The 13477-nt window shown below is 45.9% G+C and overlaps 1 long non-coding RNA gene across 1 annotated transcript; it reads left to right on the top strand.

The window, feature by feature from the left end:
• The first annotated feature begins 11328 nt into the window (after positions 1-11328).
• LOC146029126 (uncharacterized) lies at positions 11329-12956 on the top strand. Its single transcript, XR_014455314.1, has 3 exons — positions 11329-11613; positions 12133-12207; positions 12385-12956. It is a non-coding gene; the product is annotated as an uncharacterized LOC146029126 (long non-coding RNA).
• Positions 12957-13477: the final 521 nt, after the last annotated feature.

The raw sequence follows: 13477 nt of genomic DNA, 5'->3' as shown, positions 1-13477 counted from the left end.
TCACGCTGGTCCACATATATGTCAATATGAAACTGCAAATTGTGCCTATTGTTATGGTAGCATTCACATTAAGGGGGAAATTTACTAAGATGTGTATTCTACTTCACATCTGATGTTGCTATGGGCAACCAATCAGAATCTACTATTTATTTAGTACCTTCTAGAACAGGGCTGGGCAATTGCGGCCCTCCAGATGTTGAGGAACTATGCATCCCAGCATGCCTTGCATCAGTTTCAGCATGGCCACATAGCAAAACTAATGCAAAGCATCCTGGAATGTGTAGTTCCTCAACATCTGGAGGGCCGCAATTGCCCAGCCCTGTTCTAGAAGATAGTAGACAGGATCTGATTGGTTGGCCATAGCAACATTACATGTGAAGAAGAATACATATTTTAGTAAATTTCCCCCAAAATCACCAAAAGTGCTGCCACATAAGAACCGTAGCGTCCTTGCTGTCTACTGATGAATGAAAATACTATTATTACAATTCTTAGCATTGACCATAATAATTACTACTATAGTTACCATCCATGGAAAGTACAGCAGGTTCCAAGCTAAGACTACTTTTTTAATCTGAAAACAATTACAACCAAGAAAGTTTAGGACATACTATAAATATATATAAATATATATATAAATATATATATATAACTTGCAAGGAGCGGAGGCACTCAAGACGAGAAATGAAGACAGGGCCTTATTTTGGTTCATTCTTTCTGACAAAATCCTTCTTAGATGGGCAAAACCATGTGCACTGCGGTGGGGCAGGTGTTACTTGTGCAGAGAGAATTAGATTTGGGTGGGGTTTTACTTCAAAGTGAGATCTATATTGCAGGGTAAAAATAAAGCAGTCAGTATTTTGCCTGCACAGAAACAAAATTACTCACCCAAATCTAATTCTCTCTGCACATGTTACATCTGCCCCCCCCTGCAGTGCACATGGTTTTGTCCATCTAAGAAGGCTTTTGTCAGAAAGAATGAACCAAAATAAGGCCCACAGAGACCAGCCTGTCTGTCAATGTTTCAATGGGCCTTTGCCATTTTCATCAGGACATAATAACAGTTACAAACACTCACCATTTATGTGCTCTGCCATCACCAAACGTCCGTGTGCGCCGTGCGGGCGTCCTCCCGCCGCGGCACTCAATGATGACGTCACCATAGTAACATACAGCTGACTGTCGGAAATAACATTAGCAGGTCTATAGAAAAACACGTTCTTAGCAGGACATATAACGTAATGTACATAATGCATTAATAATACAGGACAGTTTACAAGAAGCAGTTTAAACCTAAGGTTTCATTGAGTCCATTAGGACTTAGCGTATCCAGTGTAAAGATCCACTTTGCCTCTCTCTGTAGAAGCAACTTGGATCTATTGCCACCCCTCTGTAAAGGCGGAATGTGATCTATTATTTTGTGTTTGATGGCAGTAGGTGAATGCCTCATAGTCGCATAATGTCGCGCTACGGGCTGTTCACTGGTGCCTTTCAAAACCGCTGCCCGGATGGCTTGGCGATGCTGGGCCATTCAAACCTTAAATTGGCAATCGGTTTTGCCGATGTAATATTTGTCACACGGACAAACCAAAACATATCACAAACTGTGAGGAACAAGTTAAACGGTGCTTGATTTTAAAGTTTTGGTTCGTGCATGGATGTTTGATTGAATCACCCGTCCACATGTAGCTGCACGTTACGCAGCCTGTGCATTTGACACATCCTTTTTTGGGTGCCCCCTAGGAATGTGTTAGATGGAATTCTGTCAAAATTTGTGACATCACTGTGGACCAACATATCACACAAATTATGCCCCCTGGAGTAGCTGGTAATAAGTTTTTTGTTGGACAGGGACTTAAGATCTTTATCAGTCGATATGATTGCCCAATAATGGTTTAATGGTTGGTTTAGACCATTAAAAGGTTCAGATATTTCAAGATAGCAAACTAGACATTGGTTCCTCCAGCACACAATCTTGAACACTACATGATAATAGAATTCAGAGATATTGGTTACATATACCTGCGCAGGTGTATGACATGCCCCCAAGCCGCGTCAAGGCTTCTCTGTATATTGGGGGTCCCTAGCGCTATATCTAGGTGCAGGGTGTGGCACCCCAAAAACTATCATAAGCTAGGTGGCCCAGTGCGGCATGCCAGATGGATCGGGCAGTGAAATCGGGCCAAATCGCATGTCCAGACACCCGGTCCAACCCGAAGCACGGTCCTGTGCGCATCGGTTCAGAGTCGGGAGGTCGGACCGGCTGCACATAAGATTTGCTAAATTTTATGTGCAGCCGGGCAGGGGACGCCGGAGCAGGGAGCTGTGCTCCGGGAAGGTGGAGGGAGCAGAGTGGCGTGGACGCTGTGGGGCGGATGGCGGGGGGCGCTGCTAGTAGGGCAGAGGCAGCGGACGCTGCGGGGGACAGAGGCGGCAGTAACGGAGAGCCGGGCAGGGGGAGCCGGGAGCTGTCAGTGCTGAGAAAAAAAAAGCCCATACAATTAATGGGCAGCCGGTGATTGGCTGAGCGCTCTCTTAGCCAGTCAGCAATTGGCTGAGAGAGCGCTCAGCCAATCACAGGCTTCCCATTCATTGTATAGGCTTTCTTAGCACTGACAGCTCCCGTCTCCCCCTTTACTGTCACTGTCCCCCGCAGCGTCCCCTGCACGCTGCCTCTGCCCTTCTAGCAGCGCCCCCCACCAGCCACCCAGCAGTGTCCCCGCCGTTCAGTTTTTAAAATAGGATTTCCTCTCACCGCTACACCGGACCCTGCGGCGAGCGGGAGAATAGAGAAAATCCTATTCAAAAGACGCCACTGACTCTCCATTCTCTGCCACGGACCCAGACTCTCTCCTGCAGCCCCCCCCGGACCCTGCTCTGCTGCTGCTCCCTCGGTTTACATGTGATAAATCGAGCCGATTTATCACATGTAAAAAATGGCACATCAAGTGCCAAATCTTATCAAGCTGCCGGGAGATCTCAGGGAAGGTCGGGGCCGACTTGTCCTTAGGACAAGTCGGCCAAATGTATGGGGGCTCCCTTGTGTGCCATCCTTCATTTATCCGCTGTATATCATCCAGATTCATCAAAGCTCCAAGCTTCCATTATTCAGCACCCCTCACTGGCCCACCAAGGTCACAGCCAGGAACACACATTTCCCCAGTGTTGACATATGTAAGGCAGGAAAAACAATACTGCTAGTGGTTTTTCCTAAGGCGCCAAGATCCCCTGCTTCTCACACTCCATAAACACACTGGTAGTTGAATTGGTTTCTCCCAAAATAAATAAAAATAACCCTAGCGTGTATGTGTGCATGTTTTAGGAATATAGATTGTAAGCTTCACTGTGAATGATTGATATTAAATATTATTAAACCGTAATCATTTAAGATTGTCTCAGTGTGCAGTTATAAGCTGAGTGACTACATCAAAGACAAACTTCTGTGTAGAGCTCATCAACACCCCAAAAGGACCTCTCAGTAATATATGGAAGGGTGTGGGTCATTAGGTCGACCAAACAAAGGTGGACCACTGAAAGTCAATAGGCCTTAGGTCGACACATAAAAAAAGTTGACATGGCATGACACAAGCTTTAGGTCGACTTTGGGGATGTCAACAATCAAAAGGTCGACATGATTTCCCCCCCCCCCCACACACACACACAAATGTCAACACAGTCGACATGGCCACTGAAAAAGTGCACCGGGTCCACTTGCATGGCTCACTACGCTCGACATGCTTCGGGTTATTATATTCTCCGTCCACACCCTAGTGGATGGTAGGGCATTAAATATACCGCCTGTCGGCACATGTCGGTTGAAAATAAAAGTGAAAAACCCATGTTGACCTAATGCCTGTGTTGACCTAATGCATGTCAATCTTATGACTGTCGACCTAGTGACTGTATACCATATGACACGCACGGCTGCCATCAGAAATTGTGAAGCCCAGGACTGCAAAATCAATAGGTAGGTCCCTCCACCATTGGTGCAGCAGGTGCATTGCATCGGGGCCCCTATAGACTAAGGGGCCCACTGCTGCCAACCCACAGTTGGGTTGGAGTGGAGGAGGAGGGCCCGAAATATATTTTTGCACCTGAGCCAACCACTCACAATTTCCACCATTGCCCCTCCATACAGCAGTAGCAAAGCCTGGGTGGGCAAAACAGTGATGTGCCAGTAATCCTGCTCATTGAGAACTCTGCAACCACTTCCCACTAGTTCACTTCAGTCCTACCCCTCTTCATGTTTCTACAGCTCCAGCATTCAGTGTCTCCATACCTCCCAACTTTATCAATGAGAGAATAGGGACACCGCACGAGCGTCCGAAAAGGGGGGGTGGCGTATGTAAATGAGGGTACAGCTTATGCAAATGAAGCCACGCCCCTGTTTTCGGTCACGAATAGACGCTGTGTGCATGCGCACAGTGTCTATTCTGTCAGATTGGGGGGGGGGACTCCCAACTGCCCCCGCAGCGGGCTACTGCTGGCCGCGGGAGGGACACGGGAACGTCCCCAAAAATCGTTTAGCGGGACAGTTGGGAGGAATGGTGTCTCTCCAGCTAGATCCCTTCAGTGTTTTCAGCCTCATTCTGTGTCTCCAGCTACAGCCAGTACCCCATCTGTGCCGTAACTAGACATTTTGTTGCTGAATAATGAATGCATAATGCATAATGAAACACATATAGACATAGAGGGTGAGATTTAATCGGATGAGAGATTCAGAAAGTGAGAGATTTGGTGAGAAATCTCCAGGTTTTTAAAGCTGCAATCATTTACACTGCAAAATCAAACTGGATTAGCAGTGTAAATGATTGCCACTTTAAAAAAACTGGAGATTTCTTACCAAATCTCTCACTTTCTGAATCTCTCATCCTATTAAATCTCGCCCAACGTGTCTCCAGACACTTTCATGAGCATCATGCAGGGGATCCAAAAAGCCTAAGGTTAATTGGTCTAGAACATGTTAAAAGAACTCCACGTGGTGGAGACCGTTACAAAACCTTGTGCAGACAAGAGATGTACTGGATGTACAAGATGGACTCTATACATCCTGGAGGGCTGAATGAGGCCGTTGAGTTAAATACAGTAATTTAGACACTTGAATCCTATAAAGATTACAAGAATAACTCTGTATAACGGTACTAGAGCCCTAACCATCTCTCCAGAAACCCTTAACTGCTCTTGGTTCCCTGCATATTCCGTCATCGTCGTCCCCCCCACACACACACACACACTCTTCTCTCCTCCCCCCCCCCTCCTTTTCCTTTCATCATCCGACTATAGATTTTGTAAAATGACTCCACTATAAGAAAATTGTCCCCATCCCGAAAATAAACAAAATGAAAATCCTCTTACTCCTTGTCTTATGCAAAATATGTTTCACAGACTGTATGAGTCCCTATATAAAACACTAAAAATGATGCTTAGATACAAAATAGCAATATAAAACAAAAAAGGAAGGTAAAGATATTGACTTAAATTATAAAAACCCATGACTATATAATATTGAGAATTTTCCTCTATGTATCCACATGAATATAAGAATGTCAATAATGTCACTTACTCTCGATGCTGACCAAGATAATGCTTTTTGATAAATATGACTCCTCCCTACCGTCGAACACTGTGTCCGGATATGTCAGAAGATGGAAGCATTTTGAAGGCATCTCAGCATGATGCTTGACATACTTTGGTATAGGATCACTGTTATTCTCTGATGCACACATTTAATAATGAGCTCAAGATGCCGATCTATAATATCTGCATCCGATAACGATGTATCTCAACTTGTGGCGGGTGCCTCCAAGCTACACCCCCCCCCCCCCCCCACTCTCCTACCTCTGTCCATCTTTTCTCTACTCTCTCCCCCCTATATTATTACATAGATAAGATGTAATTAAATGTTTTTGTACTGTTTACTGTTTTTGTACTGCTATTTCCGTCTCTACAACCGTTTAGGCTGGATACGCCAACATGTAGGCACTCTGTGAAGGGCCCACTTTCTGGCCGGATTGACTAGTTCCGTTAAAGCTGTGCCCTGATGTATACCTCTACAAGTTTATGTCTCAAACAATGGCCCTTATTCTGGTCGGTGTGGATATATCCGCGTGCGTTCGGCCCGCCAATGTTTTGTGTCTGCGCATGTGCAGAGGCGTCTCCGCGCATGTGCGAGCGGGGCGTACGGCCAAATCCTGCATGATATGTGAACACTCCGAACAGGGGGTGGAGAGGGGCGTGAAGGGCTATTTGGGCTCATTACCATATGCATACGCCCCGCGTTTCATGGGCGTTCCCATGCAAACGCTGGGCATACGTATGGTAATGCGGCCATGACGCACATGTAGGGGGCGGACATATGACATCGCCGGATGTCAGCTGCCCGCCCAGATCCCTGCTTTTGCACGGAAAAATGTCTGTGTGGTCTGAGGTTGCGGGAGCTGGTGGACCACTCGGTCCTGCATTCGATGGTCTGCGACCATCGAATGATGGGGGAGGTTCCCTTAGATGGAGGAGGCGTATTCCGTGAAAAATACACGTGCGGTCCGTTCGGCCAGCTTCTTACCGCGTACGGACGGAGTTGGCGATCCGTATGGAAGGCGGGGTTTCGCACGCACGGTCCTGGCCGCATAATCGGATCCGGCCACACCGATCAGAATAAGGGCCTATGTGACGATTATTCCTAGCTTAACCATCTGAGAGAGATATCATTCGGTTTATATGTATACTTACCCCTGTAATCTTCTTTCGGTACACATTTGTGTACGTTTTGTTTATGTGAAAATTTGAAAACTCAAATAAAATTTGTTGGGAAAAAAAATGAATGTCAATAATGCTTTATTCATATCGATATTCTGCAGATTGATTCACTCACTTTGTCATTTCCCTATGTGTATACAATGATTACCTTGTGTATACTGAATATTCTCTAGTAATGTGTATTATCTAAATATATGTTGCATTATGTACATACTCAATATACAATGTAAAATCGCACATGCGCACCACAAATAAATAGGTGCATTCTGAAAGCCGAAATTAACAACAAAACAGAACTAAATAAACATATTGTAATAATCTGTCACATCCTGATTAAATCCTAAATGCAGGGAACGCCAGCAATATCCGGCATCTGAAAACCGGAAATACACAAACCGGCTTCTTTAAAAAGGACAGAGACAGGCTAAATACAATGCCTTAATGCCGAGTATTGGTGGAAACATGTGCGGTTCGCAGACCTGGAAATGACGTAACCGGATGTCCGGAAACGGGTCTCTAACTATATTTTTAGTAAATGATGTTTTTCTATACTTTCTGACACTCGTTTTAGAGTACAAAAGGTCTAAGAAGGCTCAGTTTTGTCTCCTATTTCAAATACAAGACTATATTGAATATATGAAATCAGATTTTACAATTAACATGCAACAGGTGCTAATTACCTACCTCAGTATCTTGGGTATAAAACACTGACACATGGTACTCCAGATATCACCTTGAAAAAGCTGCAAAGCGAAACGCGTTGGTGGAATAGAGCCCGGACACCCACCTTTTGGACCCCAAATCTGTCCTTATCCATTGTGACCGGACCAGCTTCCTGACTTATCCCAGTAGCCATGAAATTTGGAACATCAAAACACCAGGTAGAGCCCTACAACAACAGGCGCTCCCTGGGCTGGAGAATGCGACCTCTCATAACAAGTCCTTTCTGCATCATCGGCCCTCTTTAATTGGGACATCAAACATGGAAGTAAACTTAGGAACGGACACAGGACACCACTCCATTAGAACTTTGGGTGACTATCCATGCTCTAATTCAAACTACTTAGTACTAGCACTTTTTTATGGAATGTTTGAATTAAATATTTGACTACTTTTTACTATAACTATTTTATTAAAATTGTATATTACAAGTGCAGTTTCACACTCTCTGTTCTTGTATTTCCACATTATTTGGGCTTGACTCCCAAATCCACAAAACCGCAGCCTGAGCAAATCCACTCCTTTCTAGGCACCCTCCTAGGACACTCAGTGTCCTAAACCCCGCTATCATTTTGGTGCTGAGTGCCAGAAAGGGAATTGGTCCCATCCCCCCCCCACACATTGCTCCAAGTAGAGCCCTAAAGATAAGCAAAACTCCCCAGCTACAAGAAGTATTAGAGGTTCTAGCTGGTCTAAGGGACTCTGTAAAGGTGGACACTGACAGGACTCCCTGCATAAACTACCGTTAATATGGTACTTGTTTCCTAGCACGGTGCCCATCGCATGCCTTAATTAGTGGTATGCGATGGGACCCGATTTTCGGATCCTAAGAGCCGCACTGTACAATTTTGTAATCACATTGCATGCCATTAAAATGGCATGCAATGCGATGCAATTTCTAATTGTAAAGGCACCCTCATGGGTGATTACTATGTTAAATGCACCCCCATTGTTAACTCCACCACCACTATCAACGCCAACCCAAAGCGTGGCGAGCCCGCGAGGGACGGCGGTACGCGTCCTCCGACCTTTTCATACCCCCACTATCAACATCGACGTGGAGTTGATTCTATAGCGTGGCGAGCGGACGCGGAATACATGTGAAGTTATCCGCGTCCCCTTGTGGGGCTCGCTGCGCTCGCCACGCTTCGGGCTCAGTGGCTCGCCACACTGTATAAAATCAACTCCACGCCGACATGGATAGTGGGGGTATGAAAAGTTCGGAGGAAATTTACCCTCGCCCCTTGCGGGCTTGCTGCGCTCACCACGCTTCGGGTTGGCGTTAATAGTGGCAGTGGCGGTAACAATGGGGGTGCATATAACATAGTAATCACCCATCAGGGTGCCTGTACAATTAAATCATCATTTTGATCGCATCGCATGTAATCTGGTCGCATGCGATCAAAATGATGTAATAAGATTAAATCGTTGGCGCCGTGCTAGGAAACAAGTACCGTTACTACACTGCACGTCCCTCTCTGCACACGCTACACTACACAAGTTACAACTGACCCCCCACACCCTTCCAGGCAAGGGCGTAACTACCATAGGTTCAAGGGGTGCAGCTGCTATGGGACCCAGAGGTGAAGGGGGCCCATCTTTGCTGTCTAAGTAATATGTTTTACCTACATTTATCACCATCAGTAAATAGGGGGCCCTTACAAACTTTTGCTAGTTACTCTGCTTCCAGGACACATTACTCCCCATCCCCCTTGTGTATCTCCAGCAGGACCTGCCTGAGCCTCTACTGTGGGGTGGCTGGCTGCCAGTGTGCAGGCTGCTGCTTCTCTTTACAGGTCTGTGGGGCTGGGCTCCTCCACTGCAGCACGTGACTTCCTGTGCAGGCTGCCACTGCAGGGTGTGGTAAGATGGCCCACAGTCGGGATTCTAATGGTCAGTATGCCAACAGAGGGGGTGAGCGTAAAGAAGCCCCTTGCGGGCTCGCCACACTGTAGCCTCGGTGGCTCACTGTGTCGCTGCACTCACCACAGGTGACCCCCATAATGGGAGAAAAGTGTCTCTGTCACTGTCTGCATTACCGCTCGCACACACCTAATTACAGCCAGCCCCCTTCTGTCTCTCCAGCTAGCAACCCCTTATGTGTCTCCAGCCAGTCGCTGCATCCTGCCCCTGCAGCCCACATACACTCACCTCATACTTGCCTACTTTTGAAAACTAATTTCAGGGAGATTATAGTTGGTCGTAGAATTTTGCACACCGCCCCATTGGAGGGACGTGTCATGCTTCACCCAAAGGGCGTGTCTAGTTCCATATATGGAGAGATTGTGAAAATAGATTGTCAATGTGGCACCTAGAAGCTTGGGTGTGTACTGCTACATCTGTGAGCAATATTTTCAAATGACTTATCCAAATGTAGATGAGCCCCAAAGCAGTTAGTAAGAGCTACTATACTTGGTAAAGTGCTGGGAAATGGTGCTGATAACTCAATGTAAATGTATCTATCTCTCATTCCTTTTTTCCCACAAAAATGTAACAGTGTAATGTGGGCTAGGTGAAATGAGGGAGATTGCTAGACTAATGAGGGAGAGAGGGAGATTGCTGTTATTTCAGGGAGTCTCCTGCAGAATGCAGGAGGGTAGGCAACTATGACTCACCTTTTCCTGGTTGTGGTTGTACCCTTTGCTTTTCTGTAGGCTTGTCTGTCTCAATAAATATAAACAAAAACTTTATTCATCGTACCAGACACCTTCCTAAAATTGCATGGGGCTGAAGGCTCTACAGCATGCAAAAAAAAGAAAAGAAAAAAAAAAAAGAATTACAGTACATACAATTTAGGACAAGTACATGGTAAATAAAGACGGTTAGTTACTTTGTTTCTGTGCAGGGTAAATACTGGCTGCTTTATTTTTACCCTGCAATTTCAGTTTGAACACAACTGAACCCACCCAAATCTAACTCTCTGCACACATTGGGCGAGATTTATTGTGTTGACCGTTTTTCAGAAAATGCGATTTTAACTCAAATCGCCCTATATCGCCATTTTTAAAAATCGCATTTTTTTCCAGAAATCGCGTATTGAATGGCTGGCGCAATGCCACCTGAAAAGTGCGATAGATGGCAATAGACGGCGATAAGGTGCGAATTGAGTCGATGTAATACGCCATAAAAGTGCGATTTCCGGGTTAGGTCATGTGCGTATTTGCGGCCAACCGGAATGCGATTTACACCAATACACTTGATCAGCCCATACAACATGCTAACCTATTGGCCCACCTTAGTCCCTTGCAATACGCATCACACCCCCTATATAAAGGGGCGCAGACGCCATTTTACCCTTTGAAAGGGAGTAAGGCGTTTGAGATGGAGAGGAGAGGAGCAGTCATAAGGTGCAGAGGAGGCAGAGGGACAGCCAGCTTGGGCCCAAATACCCCAACCACTGGGAGAGGTAGGGGAGTGAGAGGCAGCACTGCCAGAGGCAGGACAGGGAGAGCCAGCATGCTCCCAGCAAGAGCTGCGCCAGGGAGAGGCCACATGGTGGAAGCAGAGCAGGTGGCTAAGGAGGATGAGGAGGAAGCAGGCACAAGCCATGTGTCCTCACAGGAGGAACAGAGTACCAGGCACACAGAGGAGGAGCTGCAAGAGGGGGATTTCTCAGAGGTGGACTGGCCTGTGCAGGAGGCAGATGAAGCAGACTTGGAGGTGCTGGGGGAAGAAGCAGGACAGGAGAAGGAGGAGGAGGAGGGTGAGGCTGAAAATGTGGAGGAGGATGATGCAGCTCGTACAGCTAGTGGGAGGAAAGTCAGGTTCTCTTATGAGGAGAATATGGCCCTGGTGCGTGCACTCTTGCCCCTGTATGACTACTTGGTCCTCACCATCACCGCACAAGTGTGGCAAGGAAGAAGGGGATGTGGGACAATATCACCTCCGCGGTATATGCAGTTAGCACACACAAGAGGAGTGTGCGCAACGTCAAAAAGCGATACAATGACATCAAGCGCCTCCTCAAAGCCAAGCTTGCCCTGGAGAAGAAAGAGGCCTGTCGCACAGGAGGTGGCCCTAGGTAGGAAGTCTGCTTTAAGGCCTATGAGAGGCTGCTACGCCGAATCATCCCACCGGAGGTGTTTCCCGGCATCCACATTGCTGACACAGACAGGCCCCCCACTCCACCGCCAACTGGTAAGTGTCCACACATGTCAACTACACATTTTGCTATGTCATGTGCGCATGCTATTATGGTGGTATGCTTTATGTGTCCAAAAGATTGCTGTGTGTGGAACTACATATCCCAGCAAAATCACATTTTACTAGCTTGCATTGCTAAATAATGGACTGTGCATTTTGCTGGGTTATGTAGTTCCACAGATCCAATTAATGTGTGCTGTCCTAATTACTGTAGGGCTGCAGTGTACTTGATTGTTAATCCATATCAATCCTCTGGGTAGTTGGAAAAGCACTTTACAGTCACTTTTACATGTGTAATCTGCTGGTCTTTCCTGTTATTTGCAAGTGGATTTAAAATATTGTTCACAGTCATAATACTGAAATAACCACTTCAGTTCATAGTCTTCACATTCCTTATGTAATCATATCAGAGTAAAAAAATTTGATTTTGGTAAACTTTTTATCAGCATATTTGAAAAAGTGACAGTTAGGTGCAAATGATCATTATGGAACATGTCTTCTTATTTCAAACAGCTCCATCTCTGGAGTCCCAGCCTGCTGTTGAGTAACATCAGCCACATCCGATTGTTCACACTGTCCAGTCTGCAGGTGAGATATCATACTGTTACACAAACACATTGCACATTTCACACATGGCTGTCCCCACCACAGTAGCCTGTGCCAATGCATAATGCATGAGCAACACCTAACCATTCCAACTAAGGTAACATGACCCACCATACACCAATCTGCATAGCATACTTACCACTCTTTTCTCATTTGTAGGTCCTTCACAACTGATGCCTGAACCTACGGATCCCATGCAAAATATGGACGACATGAGTGAAATCATCCTTGAGACGGTGCCATCGTTGGAACCTGCACAAAACCAAGCACACCCAGTCAATGAGGCCCCCTATACGCAGTCACATAGGCAGCAGCCCCAATCATTGCAGCCACCAACACCCCCACTAGTGCGGAGGAGTTTGCGCAATCCATCCATCTTTTCAAGGGGAAACAACTAGCTTTTATGGAGGTGCAGACCACCCAACTAGAAACCGTTAAGGGGTATGTGCGTAACATAGCTCTGCAAATGAGACGAATTTCTCAAAGTGTGCGGGCTAATGTAGGGACACAAATTTGTCTTGTCTCCACATTAGACACACGCTTAGCAGAAATTGGCCAAGCCATTCAGGGCCAAACTACTAATTTTAGAGCACTAAATGCCAATATGGTTGAACAGACCCAAGCTATTAACGGCCAAACAACTGCATTGATGTCCCTACAAACGCAACTCAGCCTCAGTGCAACTACTTTGTTAGGTCAGCACCAAACCACTTCTACCCAAAGTAGTAGTGTGTCCTCCACACCCATGAGTGGGTCCCCCACTACTCCCCCACGGCGTAGTGTCCGTACTAGGGGTGGTGGTGCCACTAGTGGTAAGGGTACTAATACCCGGCCTGTATTCAAAAATGAATAATGTTGTTTGCATTTACATGTGTATCATGTTCTTTCTTTTTTTCCTTCACTCATGCAGTGAATGTTCCTGAATTTTTTTTATATGGTATGGGCTATGCCTAAATGTTTCAGCAAGTAAAAATTATTTGCATCCAGCAAACTTGTTGTCATTCTTTACAAATGATTACCCACACTGTTCTATTATGTATTGTCAACTAGTGACATTTTAGCAGCCACGGGACTTTGGGTTGTGTGTGCTTATTTGTCATGGAATTTTAAGGAAATAGTCACATTTGAAGGGGATAAGCATTGGGAATTGCATACTGTATGTAGGCGCCACTTGTTTTGCTACATTTCAACCACCTCAGATCAATGATCCATGTCACCTCCATCCATTAAGCCTATGTTAATTTGTATTTGC

Source organism: Crinia signifera, chromosome 1 (genome assembly GCF_055691185.1).
Source record: "Crinia signifera chromosome 1, ASM5569118v1, whole genome shotgun sequence".
Taxonomy (NCBI): domain Eukaryota; kingdom Metazoa; phylum Chordata; class Amphibia; order Anura; family Myobatrachidae; genus Crinia; species Crinia signifera.
Note: the sequence above shows the minus strand (reverse complement) of the source record. Positions and strands in the feature narration are given on the sequence as shown.